The sequence below is a fragment of the Aedes albopictus genome, chromosome 2 (assembly GCF_035046485.1).
Source record: "Aedes albopictus strain Foshan chromosome 2, AalbF5, whole genome shotgun sequence".
In the NCBI taxonomy this organism is placed as follows: domain Eukaryota; kingdom Metazoa; phylum Arthropoda; class Insecta; order Diptera; family Culicidae; genus Aedes; species Aedes albopictus.
Window position 1 is genome coordinate 38,578,574 of NC_085137.1, and position 23,732 is coordinate 38,602,305.

General features: G+C 38.2%; 1 protein-coding gene and 2 non-coding genes across 3 annotated transcripts in view; 1 reads left to right on the plus strand and 2 right to left on the minus strand.

Annotated features, from left to right (window-relative positions):
* LOC109421249 (centaurin-gamma-1A) overlaps positions 1-23,732 on the minus strand; it is a 560,936-nt gene that overhangs the window by 293,461 nt on the left and 243,743 nt on the right. The gene's annotated exons all lie outside the window — the stretch shown is intronic.
* Positions 7,555-7,628, plus strand: Trnak-cuu (transfer RNA lysine (anticodon CUU)). Its single transcript has one exon. It is a non-coding gene; the product is annotated as a tRNA-Lys (tRNA).
* Positions 15,882-15,955, minus strand: Trnan-guu (transfer RNA asparagine (anticodon GUU)). The gene has a single exon. It is a non-coding gene; the product is annotated as a tRNA-Asn (tRNA).

Here is a 23,732-nt window from a genome sequence, read left to right on the forward strand (position 1 = left end):
CAACGTGATTTTTTAGGATATTTCTTCTATGTTTCCTATAGAGCTTCATGTTTTCTAAACATTTCTCAAGAAATTCCACCAGAAATATAATCACAGTTTCCTCCGGGAGTTTTCTTTGAGAAATCTCCAGCAGTTATTGTAGTTAAAAGTTTCTCAAGAAATTCCTCTAGAATGTTTTCCAGAGCCTGGAAGTGTTGCAAAGGCTTCTTCAATAGTAGACATTCCAGGAAAATTATTTAAACAAAAAATTCGGATATTTTTTTTTTCCAGAAATTGCTTTAATGGTTTTCCTTGAGAAAATTATTTTTTTATGAAACTGTTTGGAAATTGGTTGGTTTTTTCATATATTCACGGAATATCTCAGGCATTTATATAGAAATTTTCTAGAAATTTCTCAAAAGATTCTTCAGCAAGATCCTTTTGGAATTTTTTCAGAAGTACCTCCAGTGATTGCTAAGGATTTATTCCGACCGTTCTTCAGGGATGCACTCGAAAAAAAAATCGGTGTAGCTTCAGGAATTTATCCAACGACTCTCTTAGAAATACTTGCAGAAACCGATGCTGTGGCATTTTCTCAAAATTATTCAATAAATTCCTTTATGAGAGCAGAGGAACCTCCAATTTTCCAAGGCATGTTTTCAAATATTCCTTAGAAAAGTTTACTTTACCAGACATTTCTTCAGTGGTTCTCTAAAGAATTCCTCCATGCTTTTTTCTTTGTCTGAAATTTTAGCAGGGATTTCTGCAGAAATGTTCAAAAACATTCATTAAGAAACTCCAACATCGGTTTTCCCATGAATATCTTCAGGAATTTGTCAAGAATTCTGCTTGCAATTACTTCCTCCATCTGATTCTCATATTTTTCTATAAATTGAGGGGATATATTAAAAAGTTGCTTCTGATATTCTCAGTTCTCACAGAATTTCATCCAGGAATTCCTCTAGAGATAACAGAAATATTGAAGAATTTCCTCTGTAAATCTCCAGGAGATTTTTAAGGGGTTCTTTCAGACAATCGCCCGGGAAATTCTTAAAATTTTATTCTGTTTTTTTTTCAATATTCTTTCCAGTATTGTTTGTGAAATTCCTAAAATAATTTCTGAAAAAAAAACCTGCAGGAATCTACAAAAGAATCCCAGAAAAAAAAATGTGATGTACCACAGGAGCAATTGAAAAACTCCTTGTGAAAATTTACGTAGGAACCCCTGAAGGAATTTCTCAAGGAATTCTTTAATGAGCCTTTAGAAGAATTTTCGAACGAGTCTCAGTAATATTATTAGATAAATTTTTAGAGGGACTTCTGAAATGCTCTATGGAATAACTTTTAAAGAAATTCTTTGCTGAAATTCCTGAAGAAATCCCAAAAACTCTGAAGAAGTCTCTGGAGATTTTTTTTAAGGAATCCCTGAAGGAACTTCAGAAGGATTGCGCGTAAGAATGTCCCAAAAAAATCTTGAAGAATTTTCTGATAAAATCTCCATTAGAAATTTTCAAGAAGACCCCAGAATATATCTCTGTAGAGAAAACTAGGGAGAATTCTTGAAAATATTCTGGAAGGAATATCGGTAGAACATCCTGGAGAAACTAATCGAGAAACGCTTGGTTGAATTCCTGGGAAAGTTTAGAGAAGACTTTTGAGAAAAATTCCGGGAGAAATCCTTTGATACAATTTTTAAAGAAGCGGCTACATAAGAATCCTTATAAAAAACACTTGGTTCGATCCGAGATTGTGAACCACTGGTTCTGAACTTTATAGATCAGTTTCCTCATCTAGCCACTCATTAGTAGAGCTCTAGCTCTCGCTTTTCGAGAGAACACCGATCGATGATGAAAATGTTATGGCATAAGCTACACATAATGTACCATTACTGGTCCAAAAATCAGAAGTTTTAGTGTACGCAGTCTGACGTTATGAAAAAAATTGTATGACCAAATTTTGACCGTACCACCCTTTAGTTAGTCCACCAACCATCATGGTGCACGCGTTTGGCTCTCAGTTTGGTTGCAGACAACAGTAAGGTATTTCAAGTACGTGTAGTGCAGTGATTCTATGGAAGTCGATGAGTAAAGACAGACCTCTGAGAAGAACCGCGTCACCTAAATAAGTCTGTATCGGAAAAATGTTTCTAAAAGAATTGCTTTAGAAGTTCTTAGGAAATAAATCTGATTGAATTTCTTGATGAGTCCGGGGAGAAATTTCTAGAGTTATCCATAAAGAAAATGCAGGAGACATATCTGGGGAAAACTTGAATGAAAATCAAGAATCCTGAAGAAATATCTAAACGAACTCATGCAGGACTCTCTGGAGGAATTCTTCTCTGAATCATTTAGAGGTTCCATCAGGGCTGCTTTTAAAAAACCCCTTTTTCATGAAAATTCTAGAAAACAAAAACCATTTTTCGTCGAAAAGTCGAAAAAAACGTTGACTTATGAATGTTTTCAATATTTTTGTATTTTTCTTCGGACCTCTGGGCATTCTTGAGGGAAACTAGTTTTTGAAATATTGTATTGGTATTGACGGCAGAATCGTCTTTGTGCTGATAAATGGACTATTTTTTAGAATTTTCATTAAAATTCGCCTAAAAATATATAAGGGAACTTACGTATTTTCGGCAGTTTTGTTCTCTTCGTCATGGGGGTTTTTTTGAAACCTGTTGATCTCAAAGTTGGCCTCAAATCCTTCCCCACCAAGTTGAGTTATGTGTCCAAATTTCAGGCAATTTGGCCCACAAAAACCCCCCTTGACGAAGAGAACAAACCTGCCGATAATACCCTTTGTCACCCTATGTACATTTTTTTATTTTCAACCATAAAAGTTTTATCTGATAGTACTATTTATATGCGTCGTTTCTTAAAAAAATTAAAATATCTTGTCTTTAATTTTTTGGACAATGTTTAAAATATTTGCAAAACTTTGAATAATTGGAGTATTATAAGGTCTTTGTGACACTTTAATGTACGTACAGATATTAGCAAGAGTTAGGCTTAAGGCGAAACTGGAAGCATTTCCTCACTTTTTGTTTTTTTATTTTTTATTGAATAACGAAGCAATATTTTCAAAATTGATTTTCGTACACATGTAAGGTAAGGATCAAAGTATCTCCTGAATTTTTTTGTGGTGGAAAATATTTTTGGTTTTTGCAAAAACCATTTTTGAACAAAATTTCACAAAAACATGTTTTCTGCAAAAATAGAAAACATTTTCCACCACAAAAAAAATCAGAAGATACCTACATGTGTACGAAAACCGATTTTGAAAATATTTCTACGTTAAATAAAAAATCAAAAACCAAAAAAATTAGGAAACACTTCCAGTTTCGCCTTAAAATAACAGTTTTACTTGTTGGATGGTCAAGTTAGTTTAAACATGTTTTTTAAATTTTTGGAGTGGTTGGCAGTAGCAGTACATTCATGTAGAGCCTTGTGTAGAGCTTATTTGTGAATAACTACTGCAATGACGGTTTTTATGGTTTTTAGTAGCAATGCATAAAGTTCGAGATTATGACGTGAAATTCCTGAATACTGCGCCCTTTTTTTCTGAAGTAGAAATAAAAACTTCATTCAGTGATTACATAATAGTGACGAAATCAATAATAGCTACAGTGAAGTGTAAAATTAGCAAACTGTTAAAATACACATAAATAAAAACAAAAAAAAAATAGATACAGTGATAGAGATTCGTTTAGCCGAGGCTCAACAATTTTCAAAAAGTGTTAGGAAACTCATACAAAAGATTTTACGATAAAACTTTTTTATGGCAGTGATAGTATATCTAGTACTGTTTTATGAAAAGGTGATACATCACACTTACATTACACTGAAACAAAAACGAGGGTAAAAACCCTTCAAATGTCATTTTTTGCCTAGACATTCGTAGAGCCGAGGTGAATGAAAAATTGGTTTTCAATAGATTTTTTGTAATTTCGTGAGTGTATTTCGAGGATATACCCCAAGGCATCTAGTTTATGATGTTGTAGCAAGATAATTGACCTTCAAAGTTTATTTATTTGTGAAATTTAAAGAAATATTACAGAAATTTGTCTGGATAAGGAGAAACGATGATAAAAAAAAATATTTTAAAAAAATGCTTTCTGTAAACACTCTAATGTAAGCCAGAGATGCATTTTGAACGCTCATGTTCTGTGAGCGTGCCGAAAATGTTCCCTAATTGTTCTTAAGAGCGTGTTCACACTTTTGATCAAAATCTAGGTAACTAGATTGCTCAAGCAACGGTGTTCAAACTTGACAGTTCAGACTAGGGGCCATAAAATGCATCTGCCGTCTGTGTGTCTTCTGGGTCGACGAGAGGCCTAATTGAACCACCATGTTCCTGCTACACTTACTTAGTACAGTAAATATTTACTTAAATGCATCAATTTGTTTTATTACCCACTGCATTTTCCAACTAGTTCAGCGAATTTTGAATTGAAGGTAAATGTCTTTGAGTTGGATGTTGGATATTTGGTGTACGATGGATGGCCGACACAGGCCTATCCCCATAACACCAAGTCAAGAGCGGGCTAAGCCCTGGACATGGATTTCTTTACACCGATGTCGTGGCTCAGATGGACATCGACCGGACTAGCAAGAAGCATTTCCGGCACGGGAACTGGTTGGGGTTCTTCCCAGTATAAAGAGCCCTATTAATTCAGAGATGTATGGAAAGTGAGTTGAAACCTTGGTGGAAACCGCTAGTAAATAAGAGACAAAACCAGACTGCAGATAAATTCGTAAGCTTTGCAAATAAATTCATTGTATCGAAAGATGTCGTGAATACTTTGTGGAACCGACAGGCGCTTCTCAACGATGATGAACGAGTGACAACAAAGTTCGCTGTTGCTATTAGCTACACAGTGCACTGTGTTCAATCGCCCACCAGTGTTTGAACTTGAACACGGCTCACGTAAGCAAGGCTTTTGAACAGAACATGAACAGAACACGTTCAAATGCATCTCTGATGTAAGCTAGATTAGTTGTTTTTAAAATATGGCACAGAATTATTGTTGGAAATGCTTAAATTATTCCATAAAACGTCGTGAGAAAATTAAGTATATATGTTTGCGGTTGGTTAAACATCAAAATGGGATTGATAAAAGCTAAAATAAATAGTTCTGTGTAGTAATAAAGACGTATCCTAATGCCTTTGAAGTATAACTGTATAATACTAGCATTACTGAATGAATTAGAAGACTGTCTAACGAAAGAACTGCAAGAAGAGTAGGATTTTTTGAATCCTGTTTATTTTAAAGCAGATGCTCATACAAAAATGCATGACATGGTCAAAACATTGGCTTATTTCATTCGATCTGAAGAAATATATTATAAATGAGTTCAACATTTGAACCACATTCATTTTTAACATGATTAATTTAAAAAGAACATCTAAATTATGAAACAAGTTGTTCATGCTAGAAATTTGAATACTTTGGGTGCCATTTCTCAAAATGCGAGGCGTTCATGTATTTTATTTCAATCAGAATACAGTCTTGCAGATATTGGGAGCTATAAGAAGACGTAATAGTAATAAACGCTGTGATTTATGCAATTTAAACTATCATATTTTATCAAAACAATACTTGAATACATGATTTTTGGATGGTATGCGGCAATTTTTTTTTGTTAAATACTTTGTTTTTCGTAGACTTTCAACCTGCGCTCGTCGTGATACTTTTATTAGAATCTTTTAAAATACTCCCGATGAAAATAATTATAACAAATCTCAATTTGGAAACATTTTCAATATTATAACTTACTTATATGAGATGCATGTAAAATTAATATGGCAACACTTCTGAAAACGATCAAATTCATGATTTACAAGTCGATCTATAATGCAGGTCACCATACAAGATGATTGTGTTGGATATTATTCGAAATTTGATAGTTTTTATTGTGAAATTCTAAAAAAATGTACAATTCGGCTGAACAAATGTCTAGGCAAATTTTCTATTTTTCTCGTATTTTACGGCCATAAAATAACAAAAAAAAATGTTTCATCCCATTGACTAACGCAAATTACCAAGAAAATCCTCCAAAAAATAAAAAAAGAACACAACATTATTACAGTTGCGAAAAAAAATAGTAAACATATGCCTCGGCTAAACGAATGTTTACCACTGTATTATGTATAGAGTTGCAGAAAGTCGAGTCAAGTACAAGACACTGAAGACGACCTTACAGTTGAGGTCGAAATACGTATCTGTCAAAGGATGCAAATTCTTAGTGGAATTCAAAGGAACCGTACTTAACCCGATTTTCTTTTTATTTGCAAAAAGTTGATTTTTTCAGCACAAGTCGTACATTTATCCAACGAGGCTTGCTCAAATGAGTTGCATTATGAACATTTTTTTATTATGTAACTCATCTCAGTTGCATTAAGAATCAGTTCGGGAAAGTTGACCATTATGATACCAACATGAGTTATATAAAATAGAAATTATGATACTGAATTGCATAAAGAAACTAAGTTAAATCAAGAAACTTCAAAAATAATATGTAGACAAAATTTATCTTTTGCGGAAAAAGCGAATTTCTGATTCTTAAAAGTTGATTTCTTTGGTGCAGTTGTCCGCAATTTCACGACATAATCTCGAACGTAATGCGTTGCTACCAATAACCACCAGTCATTGTTGTAGTTATTTACATAAAATCTCTACATGAATCTACTGCCAATCATCGCAAAATTAAAAATCCATATTTGAACTAACTTGACCGTCCAACAAGTAAAACTGTTATTTTAAGCCTAACTCTTTTTTACCCTCGAGTAGTCGCGTCAAAATACAAAAATATTGCAATAATTCGGAAGATGAAAAAATATTACTCTAACTGACGGGCTCCTTGAGGAAACACCTATACAAATTTCTGAAAGATTCCCTGAAGAAACATTTGGACGAATTCCATTAGAAATTTAGAAAGGATTTTGTAAACTAACTCCAAATGAATTTTTGAAGTAATACCTGATGGAAATTCAGAAGGAACCCATTAAAATCAAATTAAAAGATTTCTTAGGAAAAAAAATATTGAGAAATTCTAGAGGTAATATTTGCAGAAAGCCCTGCAGAAATATCTATAAAAATCCTTGGAGGAATTTGTGAAAGAAACCTTGATAAGTTTTAAGATTGAATCCCTGGAGTAATTTCTGTAGGCATCCATGGAGCAATTTTGGACGGAATCTTTAGAAGATTTCTTATAAAAAATCTGAAGGAATCTAAAGAAAAAATTATAAAGAAATCCTAAGCACAATTTCTGAAAGAAACTTAGGAAAAAATCTGAAGAAGTACGTGTAAGGTTTATACGGAAATCTATCATTATTTCAATTCATTTGCTAGTTTTTCACACCTGAAGGAATCACTCAGAGCATTTCTGGAGGAATCCTAGGGTGATTTTCCGAAAAAAAAATCTCCTACGGATTACTACATGCTTGATATTTTTCAGGTCATCTGACAGATCTAGTATGAATACAAGATGTGTGCAATATGTCATAAGACCTGAGAATTTTCCAACATTTTTGAGCTTCGGTTTATTGATTGGAGAATTAAATAGTGATGTTGTAACAGCCCGGCTAGCTCAGTCGGTAGAGCATGAGACTCTTAATCTCAGGGTCGTGGGTTCGAGCCCCACGTTTGGGCGGCTATGCTTTTTATGTCATTTAATGCAAAGGAAATCCCGTGTGTAATGCCCTGCCCACCACATAGCAATGATTAGCAATGATTAATGTAACCTTTCGATTAATTATCATTTTGATCTCCCTGACAATACCGCATCAATATGTACTCCTAACCGAATCACCCTCATTGCTGGTTAGGTTCAAATCGATTGCAAATCCAGTTCATAAATTTTAAAATTGCACATATGGGAGCTTTCCGCCACGTGATTTTACCTTTCAAATACAATGCGGCCACAAAGTAGCCGAATTGTGGTGGTCGTTGCAACCGATCACCGAGCGTAATGCTGCGGGTGCATACCCAAATCGGATAATGATTAATGGGTATCGCGGAGATCAATTCGACGGACGGTAAAAGCAACCTTCAACAAACCATTTATCGACGACATGTGTGTTCAATTTTAATCCCTATTACGTTCCATGTTATACCATGTAGGAGCAACCGGTGCGTAACAAAGCACCGTCGTAAATGGTTCAAATATTTTGGATAATTATTGAAATTTTAAAGCTCGTTCATTAGAATGGCCCCGCGTGCAAATCACCCGGAGAGGGTTGACATTTATAATAAACTAGCTGTCCCGGCAAACGTCGTACTGCCTGCCTACTGTGTTTTTTGACATGCAGCGCCATAGGGACGTTCCCCGCGAAGCCATCTGTATGGGAGCCCCCCGTTCCAGTGACCGGAGAGGTCTCACACCAGGCTAAGAACCTTCCCCGGTCCCAAACCCCCCTGCATACAAAATTTGAAGCCGATCGGTTCAGTAGTTTCCGAATCCATAGCGGTCAGACAGACAGACAGACAGACAGACAGACAGACAGACAGAAATTCATTTTTATATATATAGATGATCGATAAAAAAATAAAGCAAGGTAAATACGGCAGAAAAGACGAGAAACGGTTGTCATTACGCGGACTGTTGGTTTTGTGTCGTTAAATGGTTAAATACCCGTTCCATTTTGCCCGCGGAAGCGCAAGTCAACCAACATGCGCGGTAGAAGGATTATGCAACCGTGAGGCGTCTCGATGACTCTCAGGGCGGCGTTAATTTTGTGTTTTCGCTTTCTTTCGGACTTCCCTCTTGTGCAGCTAGCTATAGAGATGATAAATGTCGATGGAAGGTGATGAGTGGATGATGGTTTGACGGTTGATTGCTACCGGCACGCGACAGATGTTCCTTGTTCGTGGCGCTCTGCTCGCTACTCATCAACTGCAAGTCTCGCTTTTATGGGTAAATGTTTTGAGTCGAACGATTAAATTTTACAATGAGGTGCATTTGTTTGGTCACGTTTGTAGTGATGCTTTTTAAGATGGCACAAGGATACAGTTTGGGTGGTTTGCGAATGTATTAAAATGTAGATTAGCTTTCAAAAACTGAAGATAGATAGTGTACGAACTCCACAAAATAAAGGGCGTACAGCCGAGCGTTACGGTCCATACAAAAATTTTAGGGTTTTCATACAAAAAAGCGTTACGGAGGGGGGCCAAAAAATGTCGATTTTAGCGTTACGTAATAAATAGATGCTGCCAAGCAGCATTAACATTTCTTGAAGAATATAACGCCATCATTTCGTTACTGCTGTCTTTGCAAGACTGTATTATTACTATAGTTTGTTTAATTTGATTGCACATGAGCAAATAGATACATATAATTCGTATATGCTGCTCCATAATTGATCAGAATAATCAAAATTGAACAAAGAATCAACAAACAGAGCTTAGTAGTAGCTTACCGTTCTCAATGTGCACTTTTAACCCAAGTCGTGCATTGGGGTCATTATGACCCATGAACGTACACTAGGTGAGCAAGTTGAGCGCAAGCTAATGCACGAAGAAGGTTAAGAATTCTAAACTTTATTAAGCCAATAACGGCGTCAATCACGTCCTTACGATCAGGAAGTGAACGAATTTTAGTATGAAGTGTGTTGCTACTAGAAATCGAGATCATCTGTGGTTCTCCACGACTGTCACGACTGCGAAAGAGTTTCTTTTGTTTGGGAGGGGGGAAAGTCGCATGCTCTGGATTAATTTGGATATGTGATGTAATTCAGGCAAACTTCACGATCATAAAAACACTTATTTTCCTGTTGACCTAGAGGTTTGAGTGTTCGACTGTTTGGATGCACTAGATGTTGGAATTCTCGGCTATGCAGTTGTCGTTCCAAGGAGTTTGGAGACTGCATAGCCGAGAATTCCAACACCTGTTGACCTATATATAACACATTTCAGTACCAAAGATGACGAACCTTTAAAATTCATCGTTCGGTTCAAACAAAAAGTGACTCGGGAACTTTGGCCGATGCTTGACGTGACGAAAAAAAAATTTTTTTTGTTTCTATATCATATACTTACTGTTAATTATTTTAATAATATGGAACGAGCTCACCGATAAATTAAGAAAAAAACGATAAATATCTATTCAAGTGCTCCATGTGACTATGTGCTCGTAATCAATGCGGAGTTTTTGCCATTGATTGGCATCACCTCAGCGAGTCACACTGAACTCACGTTTAATGTTATTTACAGAACAGTACTATCATGTGCGGCAGAGTTGTCCCATATTCTAATAATATGGGACAACTATGCTGAACACGGCAGAACAGAGCTATGACATCGTGGACAAGAACAAATTTCGTGAAAATAATTTCCAAATGGTAATTTATTTATTAGGATTATATTTAATTGCTTTAATCACGAATGATGCAGTTATACTCTTGAGATCTGTTCGGCGTATCAGTCTTTTCGTAAAAAAAAACTACGGATTGATTTCTTTCTCCAACGTTTCGATCAAGGATCAATACGTTGGAGGAAGAAATCAAATCGTAGTTTTAGATTTTTACGAGAAGACTGATACGCCGAAAAGATCCCAAGATTAGATTTAAGTAAAACTAGTCGAGCTTATATAAAGAAAAAGTGTGCAAAGTGCTACCAAAGTATATCCTCTTGGCCAAGTTGAGTGATTTTTCAAGCTCACTTTTTAATACCGCCACAGATCGTACTTTGGATAGACTACTTGCTACTTGGCTACTTACTTACTACTTTCAACTTTGAGTTGCAGGGGGTGCACACGACCAAACTTCGCACAATCTCCATTCTGGGCGATATTGCCCACCTTCGCCTCGACATGTGACCTGGCTAAATTTCTGTCAATTATGTACCTTCTTTATTTCTTTTTTGAAGCTGTATGTACACGACGAGCCTCTGAATCTTACATCTGCAGCGAAGTCCTTCCGGGATCCAGTTCAAAGTCATTAAATTGCTACATCATAATGGGCAAGCATGGAAAACCTCGCCCGAACGTCTAAGATCGTTTTTCAAACTTTCTTTGTTTGCAATGAAATTTTCGTTTATCAAGCTTTCGAAGTGTGAATAGAAACTAAACATTGTTTGCTTGATAGCACCACAGTAGAAATAACCACAAAATTTATTGTGTGGTATTGAATCAGCATTGTTGTTCGACTAGCCTTCCAATGAACGCTGGTAGCACATGGTTTGCCAAATGCATATCAAGCAATCTGCAAGGCGTGCAAGCGGTTGTCGCGTCATCACTAGAATATTTTATTGCTCTATATGGAAACAATAAAAAGTTGACTTTGTGATCTTGAGATCCATTTGGACCACCTTAATTTCACAAGATTGGAAAAAAATGTTCAAAAAATATGAAGAAACTTATCCGGAGACAGCATATTCATATGTAACTAGAACTAATAATTTAGACGTAAATATTTTTTTCCACTTTAATACGGCCCTCGGACCATCTTACCCTTACTTTTGTAAGAAACTCTGTCGCATGGCGACAGTAAAAAACTGTCTACAGCGCGTCCGGATGACCGCACCCTTACTTTTGTAAGAAACTCATTTATTCCATGATGAACTGCCAAAAGCAATGATTTTTCATCAATTCTTACACAATTTTATGCGTAATTCTTAAAAATTTCTGTTCACCGAAAACTTTACAATTCTATGAAGAGAAAATAGATTGTTAGCTTTTTATAGTGAGTTCAAATTTTATATCCATGGTTGTAACTATAGTACAAAAAGCCCAAGCGGAGATGGCGCCTTTCTCGAACCTTCGAAAACCCATTTCAACAAAACTTAATTGACATGTTGATGAATATCGCACTCTCATTCGTTAAACAAGAATTCATTTCATCTTGGGTTTTAAACCGGCATTCCACGGAATCTTAGATATTACTGTCGTCATTTTTGACTCTACACATCGTCGTCATACAAAATATACCCATATTGCAAGGATTTTTTAGCCTAAAACTTCACTGAACAGCAATAAAAAGCCCAGCCATCTGGAATTTCGGGTCGCTATCTTGGTTATTCTGGACTCCATTTTTGGACTCCGGAAATCTTCCGCGTACTAAATATACCAATATTGCATGATTTTGGAGTCATCAATAATTATGAGCCACCATCATGGATTCGGGAACGCCATCTTGGATATTATGGTTGGCATTTTTTGACTCCATACATGTTCCGCATTCCAAATATATCCATATTTCATGGTGTTAGAGCTTAAAGCTCTATTGAGCGGCTTCAATCTTGAAATTTAAGCTTTCATCTTGGATTGTAAACCGCCATGTGGGATATTATGGTTGCCGTTTTTGGGCATCATACATGTTTCCTATGTCAAATATACCCATATCGCAAGGTTTTAGAGCCTAAATTTCTATTAAACAGCAGCCATCTTGAATTGTGGACCACCATTTTAGATTTCAGACCGCCATCTAGGATATTCCGGTCGTCAATTTTGGACTCCAGACATCTTTCCTATATAGGAAATATTCTGTAACCGTTCGTCGAATTCGCTTGAGAGTTTTGAAACGCGATGGCTTTTGCGCCACTCTTGCGAACAAGAGACCATCGGTTCATTTTGAAGTTTGCCCGACCGTTTGACGACTCTTATCCCAAGGGCTTCTTCGAACGGCCACTATCTTGTACAAAAACCCAAAACGCACTGAATCTGATACGCAAAAATGGACGAACTGAATCGATAACGAAAATTTACACCAAAAGAGACTAAAAGCAGAATAAACAACAACAAGCAAACAAGTAAGAGTCACTGAAGCGAATTTATTTAAACGATATCTTAAGAAACAAAAAAAAAAAATAGAAACAAGTAAAACAAAGCAATTGAATTCATTTGAATGTATATTGTCTTTCACAAAATGAGCGTCAAAATGAGTTGTGTACGTGTGTGTGTTGTATGTGTGTATGATCATGGCCATGAATAACGTACCTGCGCAGGTTTTGGGTCGTTGACGATGCTCTCTTCGTGGCCAATCGTCGACGACGGTGGGCTCTTCCGATTGTTCGCCGAATTAACGATGCGGAGGGGGTGTCGGCGGTCCGGTACTCTGCTCGATCATGCGCAACCGCACGCAGGTAGGCCGGAAGTTCTCCCTTTACTCCGTTTGGCTGCCAGTAATTGGCGGGCGAGGAAGAGCACCAGTAGAGCACTGAATATGGCTTAAAGCCCAAAAATAAAAAGCACCTCTTGGACGCTGAAGTCCAAGGACGAAACACACAATTAAAACAATATACACTAAACACGAATTCGAATTGAATAATTACCTTTTATAAAATACAAAAAAGCACAGGGAACAGAGTGTCTGCCCCTGGCGACAAAATCCAATGTTTAAGACACTACATAACGAAAAACAAAGTCAATTAATAATAAATTCACTTCAAATGACACTACTTTACAAAATTACAATTCCACTAAATACTACACACCTTTACAAAACTTAAACCTGGCAGAAGGTCGCCGAAGCTCACTTCTGTTCTCCAGCCGACTCTAACCAAAAGTCGATTTCTCAAGTCAAGTAAATTTCCTGCTATTGAAGCAGTCGTCTATTCAATTTACAAACTATTATATACAAGTGCGCCAAATTCAAATCGCACATGGCCGTAAAAGTATATTGCGCCATCGAAAAAGTCCTATAAGATACGTAACATGAATAACATGAATCGTCATTAGCTTAGCCTAGACACAAACCATATATGAAACGGATAATCGACTACTAAATGAAACGGTTCAAACTCAAAGGCAAACTCAACGAATCCAATTCAATTAAGATTTTACTTGAAAAGATAAAAACGTCAAAAGCTACAAATTAACTAAAATAATCATGAAAACTAATAATTAATTATAAAAAAAAAAACAAATTCTAAAATCAAAATCAAAATATTCAAAAAATATAACAATTTATCTAATTGAATTCAAACTTTATTTTACTTAAAAAGATAAAAAAACGTCAAAACGTTACAATTCTTTATTGCACCAAGTTGGTGTCACCAAAGTATCTAACCTCAAAATGACTGACAATTCTCAGGTATTTTTTACAAGTGTAGCACGAGCATGAAAAGGACGACAACAAGCATGGCAAAAAAAAGACAATTACACCGTCTTCGACCTTGCGGCCTCTACAGACTGAACATTACAAACATTCGACAACGGACAACACATATAACACCCAGTGGCCCAGTGGAGAATTTTCCGTTCGACGAAGAACTAAGCTAAAAAATCTAGAAAAAAAGTTATTAAATAAATTAATCCTTGATGTCATCGACCAAAAGTTTGGGGTCAAAATGATGTATCGGCCAAAAGTTTGGGGTCACTATCGTAAAACATGGAAAAGTGATTTGGTGTTATCTTCGTCATCTATAGTTCAATTTTAATTCTTTGTGGCTCATTTCAAAGATAATTAACTAAATTTACGTTTGATGTATTTAACTTAACGTATTTAACGATTTTTGTATATAAAAATATTATGTTAAGTTAACACATTTCACCACACTTAAAAAAATAAGGCAACTTTACGTTAAGTTTTAGTATGTAAATTTCAATAAATATGTGTGGTTCAATGTCTATGCAGTAAGTATCATTCATTTTGTTTCAAATAAGCCAAGAAGAATTAAAATTGAATGAAAGATGACAAAGATATGAACAAATCACTTTTCAATGTTTTACGATAGTGACCCCAAATTTTTGGCCGATACATCATATTGAGGGGTGACCTCAAACTTTTGGTCGATGACATCAAGGATTAATTTACTTTATAATTTTTTTTTTCTAGATTTTTTAGCTAAGTTCTGTAAAAGACAGTTGAAAGCTAATAGAAAATTGGTTATATTACCGCTCTCATCTTAAATTTGGTCGACCCAATTTCCAGCGACACTGCCGTAAGTTTATATTAATTTTTTATAAAATTTGGCAACTTTGGTTTAAGTTAACATACAAAATGTTTTGAAAAAGTTTCGTCTAAATCATGTTCAAAGTTTCTTTGACTTATTATCTTTTGAATGAGATCTAGGGTTTTGAAATCGGACGCAAGTTGGCGAAGATATGGGCCTAAAAAAATGACATGTTTTTGAGGGGGTAACCCCAAACTTTTGATCGGAAGTGTAGATATTTGACAGTTCATCATTCAATGATAAACCGACAAAACCGATGTACTTTCATCAAATCTTACACAATTTATCGTGTAATTCTCAACTCTGTTGTAACATATCAAAAAATCATCATCAAAACTCTATGAAGGGAGTGGAGAATGTAAGCTTTTTAATAGTGAGTTCAAATTTGAAATCTATTTTGGCATTCATAATGAAAAACAAGATTTAACGATAACATTTAATATGGCAGCCCTATTTTTTTAACTATTCATGTTGATTTTCATAACTTTCCCTACATCAAAACATAGCCACCCTGAAGACGAATTGTACCGTGCAAAAATCAAATTGATCGGTTGATCCATTCGTGAGTTATATTGCTTCAAATATATAGCGAGGTAATTTGCTAACAGAAAAATAAACAATCAGGGATTTAACCTGTTCTAGTTGTTGTCTAGTCGAGTTTACACATGCACAGCCATCTCTTGTAAGAATCCTGGAAAATGATAAAACTAGTCTACTCTTGTCATTCATCAGAGATGCATCAAAAGTATTGAAGTGGCCAGGTCTAATCTGCAGCATCATTGAATACATTTTAACTAAATCATGGGAGGACGACATCTCGGTAGCCTATCCGTATAGTATCCAGTATAAATACGAAGCCAATACTTTGGGAGTGACGTTGCTAAAAAGTTAATGTCACTCTGTTGCAGCATCTCCTCCTGCTACGGGACATAGGGATTCAAAAATTGATGCGAGCTGTCAAAAATTTTTTAGGTTAGGTTTTGTGGTGTAATAAAGAATGACCCGATAAAATATCCGCCCCCGGGTGGACTCGAACCACCAACCTTTCGGTTAACAGCCGAACGCGCTAACCGATTGCGCCACGAAGGCTTACAAAAATAAAAGCGATAATGATACCACAAGTTATAAAGAAACTTCTTATCAAGTGATTTGATAAGATAGTCTTCGGTGTTATGTGTTCAAATTTAATTAAAAGTAATAATCAACTAATGCGTTTTATTCTTGTAACATAGAAGCAAAGCTCGCGAAAACGCTTGAAATAGCCATATTATTTGTCAGGTTGAGTCTCAAAATAGCTGGATCAACAAAGATCTTATTCATCCACCAGTTTCTGCAACGGTTTCGTTGTAGCCATAATGCCTCATATTATTTACCTGTAAAAAAGAAGAAAAGAAAGACAAAAGTTAGTTTACCGAAAACCATACCCCAATAAAACAATTTACACACAAACAATTAAAACGCACAAAGCCCGCATGATCTTATCGCAATCTACATGGTCATAAAAACTTCAATCCCACAACCGACACCCATGTCCACCCTGAAAGAACTATAGAAAGAATCACCTCAAACGAAGATCGCCCGTAACTTTCTCGGCGTTTGTGCGTTTGCTTCTTAAGGGGGTGCGTGCGATCGTCTTCCAAGGAAGAGAGACTAATCCTTCCTAATTAAAACGCGTATCGCCACGTGCGCCTTTGCGTTGGTTGAGCTCACACGCGATCAACAAACCGCACACGCTTCGTCGATGGTGAAATTATTATAGGTACGTAGAAGACTAGATGGTAACAAAACTCCTTGAACTGGTGAACATCTGACATTCCTGATGCGATAAGGATGCGATCTGGAATTCTAGATCAAAAGAAAGAAAGTGTAATAAAGCTATTAAAATTTCTCGTTCAGCCGTGCGTGTATCAGGTACCCTGCTGATGGTCGTGGCTCATTTTTTAATTATCTGTGGGTCCAGACGGAATCGTCTTCGGATGGTTGATCTTCTGTAAAATATATGTACCTATGAATGATTGCTCACCATCTGAAGACCATAAAAATGTCCACAAATGGGGAGGTCAAGACGAACGAAGATTGTCACCAACGACAGTTCAGTAGGTTTTGAGTGACCGCGCTACCTGAGAAGTTAAGATAATGTCGCTCCTGATTTTGGGCAGTTCGTAAATTTTATCAAATGGGACAGTTATGCGACGGAGATACGCTTCATTGAAGGCAGGCGATTGCAATCGTTGCGTTGAGATTTGTTGCCTGTCGAAGCCAATAAACGAACGGTTCCGGTGAGATATGGACGACGACGTTGATGAAGATTGAAAGAGGAAGAAAGTATCCCTTCCTTGCATTATTGGTAGTTCTGATGTGATGTGGTAGAATCGATTCCTTTTGCTCAATTTCTCCTTTCATGTTCATGTCGGCTGTAGCAGGGAAGACTGTGATGTAACGGTTCACTTACGATTTCCAGCTTGTTTGATTTGGATATGATTCTTCAATTTTTTTTTCGAAATTTCTCCAAGGCCAGTCAGCCAATCGGTGCGCGAGAAGAAAGCAAATCGGTAGCAAGCAGCAGATTGTGGTCAGGATCTGGAATCCCTTTGATGTGATTCAATGTGTCTAACACACGCTACTGTTACGCTGGCTGTTGCGTTCAATGAATGATTTTGGGTCGCGTCGTCGTTCGCATTGTTTGCCGAACATAATCTTCTTGAGAAAATTGGAAAGGAAAACGGTTTTGATTCTCGTTCCGTCATTCTGGCCCGGTCGGTGATGGGTGAAAATCATAATCTAGTTTCAGACACGAGAGATGGCAAAGGTCCAGTGGGATTTCGGGGTTTCCAACCAAGGAGGGGATTTATTGCGCCCAAATGTTACTTTTAATGTGAGTCAGATGTGGCGCGCCGGCGTCAATAATCCGGCCGTAAGCTCGTTCGTTCAGTCGGTCGCTTCTGATTCTGATGAGGATGGGAAGTTTTTGGAAGCAATTAAGAAGACATTCGATGCGAATTTGAAAGCGTATGGCGATACCATATTGGCGGTCACAGCAGTGAACTATTACTTATTCTTTACTCTTCGAATGACATTTTTTTTACAAAAGATGAAACAATAATGATTATACCTATATGAAAGAATTAATACATTAAAAAACTCAAGTCTAACACATTCATCTTGTTGTGGAAATACAATGTCTTTCAGTGTAATCTATTCCACCATCACATCCTCGATAGTATAGTGGTCAGTATCCCCGCCTGTCACGCGGGAGACCGGGGTTCAATTCCCCGTCCTTTCATGCTTATGTTACATCTGTCAAAATGACCTGAGAGTTGTCCGCCATTTTAAGGTAAGGTTCGATGGTGAAACGGAGAATATCTAAAGACAAAATTTTGAACTATTTTTCCAGATTCATGACAGGGATTTTTCCAGAATCCTGACAGGGATTCTCTCAGAATCCTGACAGGGATTCTTCCAGAATCCTGACAGGGATTCTTCCAGAATCCTGACAGGGGTTCTTCCAGAATCCTGACAGGGGTTCTTCCAGAATCCTGACAGGGATTCTTCCAGAATCCTGACAGGGATTCTTCCAGAATCCTGACAGGGATTCTTCCAGAATCCTGACAGGGATTCTTCCAGAATCCTGACAGGGATTCTTCCAGAATCCTGACAGGGATTCTTTTAGAATCCTGACAAGGATTCTTCCAGAATCCTGACAGGGATTCTTCCAGAATCCTGACAGGGATTCTTCCAGAATCCTGACAGGGATTCTTCCAGAATCCTGACAGGGATTCTTCCAGAATCCTGACAGGGATTCTTTTAGAATCCTGACAGGGATTCTTCCATAATCCTGACAGGGATTCTTCCAGAATCCTGACAGGGATTCTTCCAGAATCCTGACAGGGATTCTTCCAGAATCCTGACAGGGATTCTTCCAGAATCCTGACAGGGATTCTTCCAGAATCCTGACAGGGATTCTTCCAGAATCCTGACAGGGATTCTTCCAGAGTCCTGACAGGGATTCTTCCAGAATCCTGACAGGGATTCTTCCAGAATCCTGACAGGGATTCTTCCAGAATCCTGACAGGAATTCTTCCAGAATCCTGACAGGGATTCTTCCAGAATCCTGACAGGGATTCTTCCAGAATCCTGAGAGGGATTCTTCCAGAATCCTGAGAGGGATTCTTCCAGAATCCTGACAGGGATTCTTCCAAAATCCTGGCAGGGATTCTCCCAGAATCCTGGCAGGGATTCTCCCAGAATCCTGGCAGGGATTCTCCCAGAATCCTGGCAGGGATTCTCCCAGAATCCTGGCAGGGATTCTCCCAGAATCTTGGCAGGGATTCTCCCAGAATCTTGGCAGGGATTCTCCAAGAATCCTGATAGGAATTCATGCAGAATCCTGACAGGGATTCTCCCAGAATCCTGACAGGGATTCTCCCAGAATCCTGACAGGGATTCTCCCAGAATCCTGACAGGGATTCTCCCAGAATCCTGACAGGGATTCTCCCAGAATCCTGACAGGGATTCTCCCAGAATCCTGACAAGGATTCTCCTGGAATCCTGACAGGGATTCTCCCAGACTCCTGACAGGGATTCTCCCCGAATCCTGACAGGGATTCTCCCAGAATCCTGACAGGGATTCTCCCCGAATCCTGACAGGGATTCTCCCAGAATCCTGACAGGGATTCTCCCAGAATCCTGCCAGGGATTCTCCCAGAATCCTGCCAGGGATTCTCCCAGAATCCTGCCAGGGATTCTCCCAGAATCCAGCCAGGGATTCTTCCAGAATCCTGCCAGGGATTCTCCCAGAATCCTGCTAGAGTTTCTCCCAGAATCCTGCCAGGGATTCTCCCAGAATCCTGACAGGGACTCTCCCAGAATGCTCGCAGGGATTCTCCCAGAATCTTGAGAGGGATTCATCAATAATCTTGAGAAGGATTCTTTACGAAATCCTAAGAAGGATTTGTTCTGAATCCTGTGAGGGATTCTCCCAGAATCCTGAGAGGGATTCTTCCAGAATCCTGAGAGATTCTTCCAGAATCCTGGCAGGGATTCTCCCAGAGACCTGAGAGGTATTCTCCCAGAATCCTGACAGAGATTCTCCTAGAGTCATTAGATGTCCTCTCCTCTCCTCTTCTTGGCGTAACGTCCTCACTGGGACAAAGCCTGCTTCTCAGCTTAGTGTTCTATGAGCACTTCCACAGTTATTAACTGAGAGCTTCCTCTGAAATGACCATTTTGCATGTGTATGTGACAGGGATTCTCCCGATATCCTGACAAGGATCCTTCCAGAATCCTGACAGGGATTCTCCCAGAAACCTGACAGGGATTCTCCCAGAATCCTGGCAGGGATTCTCCCAGAATCCTGGCAGGGATTCTCCCAGAATTCTGGCAGGGATTCTCCCAGAATTCTGGCAGGGATTCTCCCAGAATCCTGGCAGGGATTCTCCCAGAATCCTGGCAGGGATTCTCCCAGAATCCTGGCAGGGATTCTCCCAGAATCCTGGCAGGGATTCTCCCAGAATCCTGGCAGGGATTCTCTCAGAATCCTGATAGGAATTCACCCAGAATCCTGACAGGGATTCTCCCAGAATTCTGAGAGGGATTTCCCCAGAATTCTGACAAGGATTCACCCAGAATCTTGACAGGGATTCTCCCAGAATTCTCAGGGATTCTCCAAGAATCTTGACAGTGAATCTCCCTGAATCTTGAGAGGGATTTTCCAATAATCTTGAGAAGGATTCTTCCCGAAATCAAAAGACAGATTCTCCCTGAATCCTGAGAGTGATTCTTCCTGAATCCGGAGAGGGATTCTTCCAGAATCCTGTCAGGGATTCTTCCAGAGTCCTGGCAGGGATTCTCCCAGAATCATGGCAGGGATTCTTCCAGAATCCTGGCAGTTATTCTCCCAGAATCCTGGCAGGGATTCTCCCAGAATCCTGGCAGGGATTCTCCCAGAATCCTGGCAGGGATTCTTCCAGAATTCTGGCAGGGATTCTCTCAGAATCCTGATAGGAATTCATCCAGAATCCTGACAGGGATTTCCCCAGAATTCTGACAAGGATTCACCCAGAATCTTGACAGGGATTCTCCCAGAATTCTAACAGGGATTCTCCAAGAATATTGACAGTGAAACTCCCTGAATCTTGAGAGGGATTTTCTAATAAGGATTCTTCCCGAAATCAAAAGACAGATTCTCCCTGAATCCTGAGAGTGATTCTTCCTGAATCCGGAGAGGGATTCTCCCAGAATCCTGGCAGAATTCTGATTGGGATTCTTCCAGAATCCTGACAGGGTTTCTCCCAGAGTCCTTAGAGGGATGCTCCAAGAATTCTGAGAGGGTTTTTTCTAGAATTCTGTGAGGGATTTTTCCAGAATTCAAAAAAGGATTCTTCCAGAATCCTGAGAAGGATTTTCCCAGAATCTTGTGAGGGGTTTTCCCATAATCCTGACAGGGATTCTCCCATAATCCTGACAGGGATTCTCGCTAAATCCTTGGAGGTATCGTGTGGTAAGAACGAAGACTCTATTTCTTAGAAATAAGTCAAGGAACACAAGTGAACAGCTGAACAGCTGCATTTTGAGAATCATTGAAGTGTCCTTAGTCCTTAGCCCAAACTGTGATTGGCAAAACATAAATCAGTCATAATTTAAGGCGGGTGAGTCCAATCAAAGTCTAAAAGAAGGTTGAGATCTTTATTGCAGCAAAAAAAAGGCTAACCCTAATATTGATCAATTGAAGTTGAAAATATATATTTCGATATAAACGAATGAAATTGCTTCTCTCGTTGATATACCTCCATTACGATGAGAGAAGCAATATAAGGCAGCTGAAAAAAATGATTAGAAGGGATCTTTACCGTTTCTTTTTCGTTTTTCTCTAGAAAGTAGAAATTTCAAAATTGTCAAGAACACTTTTTCCATTGAACCGAAAAAGATGACTAATCCCATCGTTATTTATCGGTTTCGAAATCAAATAAAGATATCGCTTTTTGTAACCGCCATCCGATGGAAGTAGAATTACAGTGGGTACATTTTTTACGTTACAATGAGAAACGGAGTCATCTGCTCAAACCTTTCTTTATATGTTGCCATTATGTTACAGAAAAGCAAAGGATTCTCATCCCTTTTCGAACCAAGATTCGCAGCACAATGGCCCTCCCGAAAAAAGAAATCAATTAAACTGAAGAACAGCGGCACAGTGGAGAAACATGACAACGAACAATCAAAACTGACAAAACCACGTCCTTCCTTGTCTTCTTGGTCCAACGAAGACGTTCACCGCCAAATCCGTTCAAGGTTAACCAAAATATTTATTTCCGGTTTCGTTGCCAGGACTCAAGTCCTAGCAGCAAGAAACCACATCAAGAACGAACATTCTTTGCTGGCACAGGAACTGGCAAGCAGCAAAACTGATGCATTTGTGCGGCGATCAGCAACCTCACCACCAGCCAGCCAGCCAGGTGATGGATGGATGAATGGCAGGATTAATGAGAAAATCCTGCCAAATTAAATTCCCATTAGGGTACCCGGAAGCTATCGGTGGTGGTGAAACTCGTTTTTTCACGGATCAAAACTGGATTTTTTGGCAATTTTGCCAGCTAAGTCTGCCACTTCCAGGTAATTTGAGATTTTAGTTAGGAAGGGCGAAAATTGGACACTCACTTCTTCGCTGGGTGACAATCAATTATCGACGGTATTGTTAATGTGTCGCGATTCAGATTTTTCGATTTCCTTGCGAAACAAAAAAAAAAAAAAATGAGACGTGGCGTGTTTGCTTCCCCACAGTCAGTATGTAGTGGTAAACGACCACCCCGAAATTGCGCCCAACAACCGGGCAATAAATAATATTAAGTGCTTTTTAATCGTACTTTAATTTCGTTTTTTTTTTGTTACTCTCGCTCTCCTTTTTTTATTACTACGGGATGGTCGTCATTTAACGAGCAGCTAGCTCTCCAGAGTAAAGAATAGTTCTTACACCTTTCGCGGCAGCGAAGCGCCTTGCCACGCTTATGCTGAGATGGTGCTCAAAGTCGTTATTACATTGTCCTGCTGCGTCCTCGAGAGAGTGGTTTTGAGAAATGCATTTAAGGTGCCATAAATTACTGGAATAATGTGCATTACTATAGGGAACCGAATGAAGAAATTTATGTTCTTGGCTGTGGTTTGGTGTCGAGAATTATCCCATCGGAATTCAATTATTATTTATGATGAGATAAACAGTTGTCGCTTATAGATAATACCCTAAAACATTTACACAAAGTTTTGCTTAAATGATGAAAATAAAAAAAAGATAGGAAAACTTAAAAAATTAAAACTAGAAAGTAGAATCTATTTTTGAAAAATAAAAATTCGAAGAAAAATAGTTAGAAGCACTTAACAAGCCACTTGGCAAGCTTTGAGGCTGGAAATCACCTTTCTGCAGAAAAAAAATAATAAAAAAAGGAAGGATGAGGTTTTTGAAAAATTGAAACTATATGACATCTAACATAGATCTGCGATGAATATTACTCTCAGTGTAAAAAATGTATAAGTCCTTCAAATAACCTCAAACATCTTCGAAGACATCATTGCAATCCAACAAACCGTTCTCTAGTTAAATATATTTTAAGATATATTAAAATTCGATTTCTAACAAACGCCCTTTTCAAAAGTTAGGAGAGGATCTCGCCAAGGGCGGTAGTCTCAGAGGGGCGCCAAAAAAGCCAAGGGCTAGAAGGAAACAGGATGATGTTTTTCTTTTATATGTATTAATGAGATATTTAGCCCTAGGCTAGTTCATCTCGGGACCCACACTTTACTTCCCTTCCGAAAGAATAACTAACATTTTAGTGAGTTTGGCGGGAGTGGGATTCGATTCCCAGGTCCTCGGCGTGAT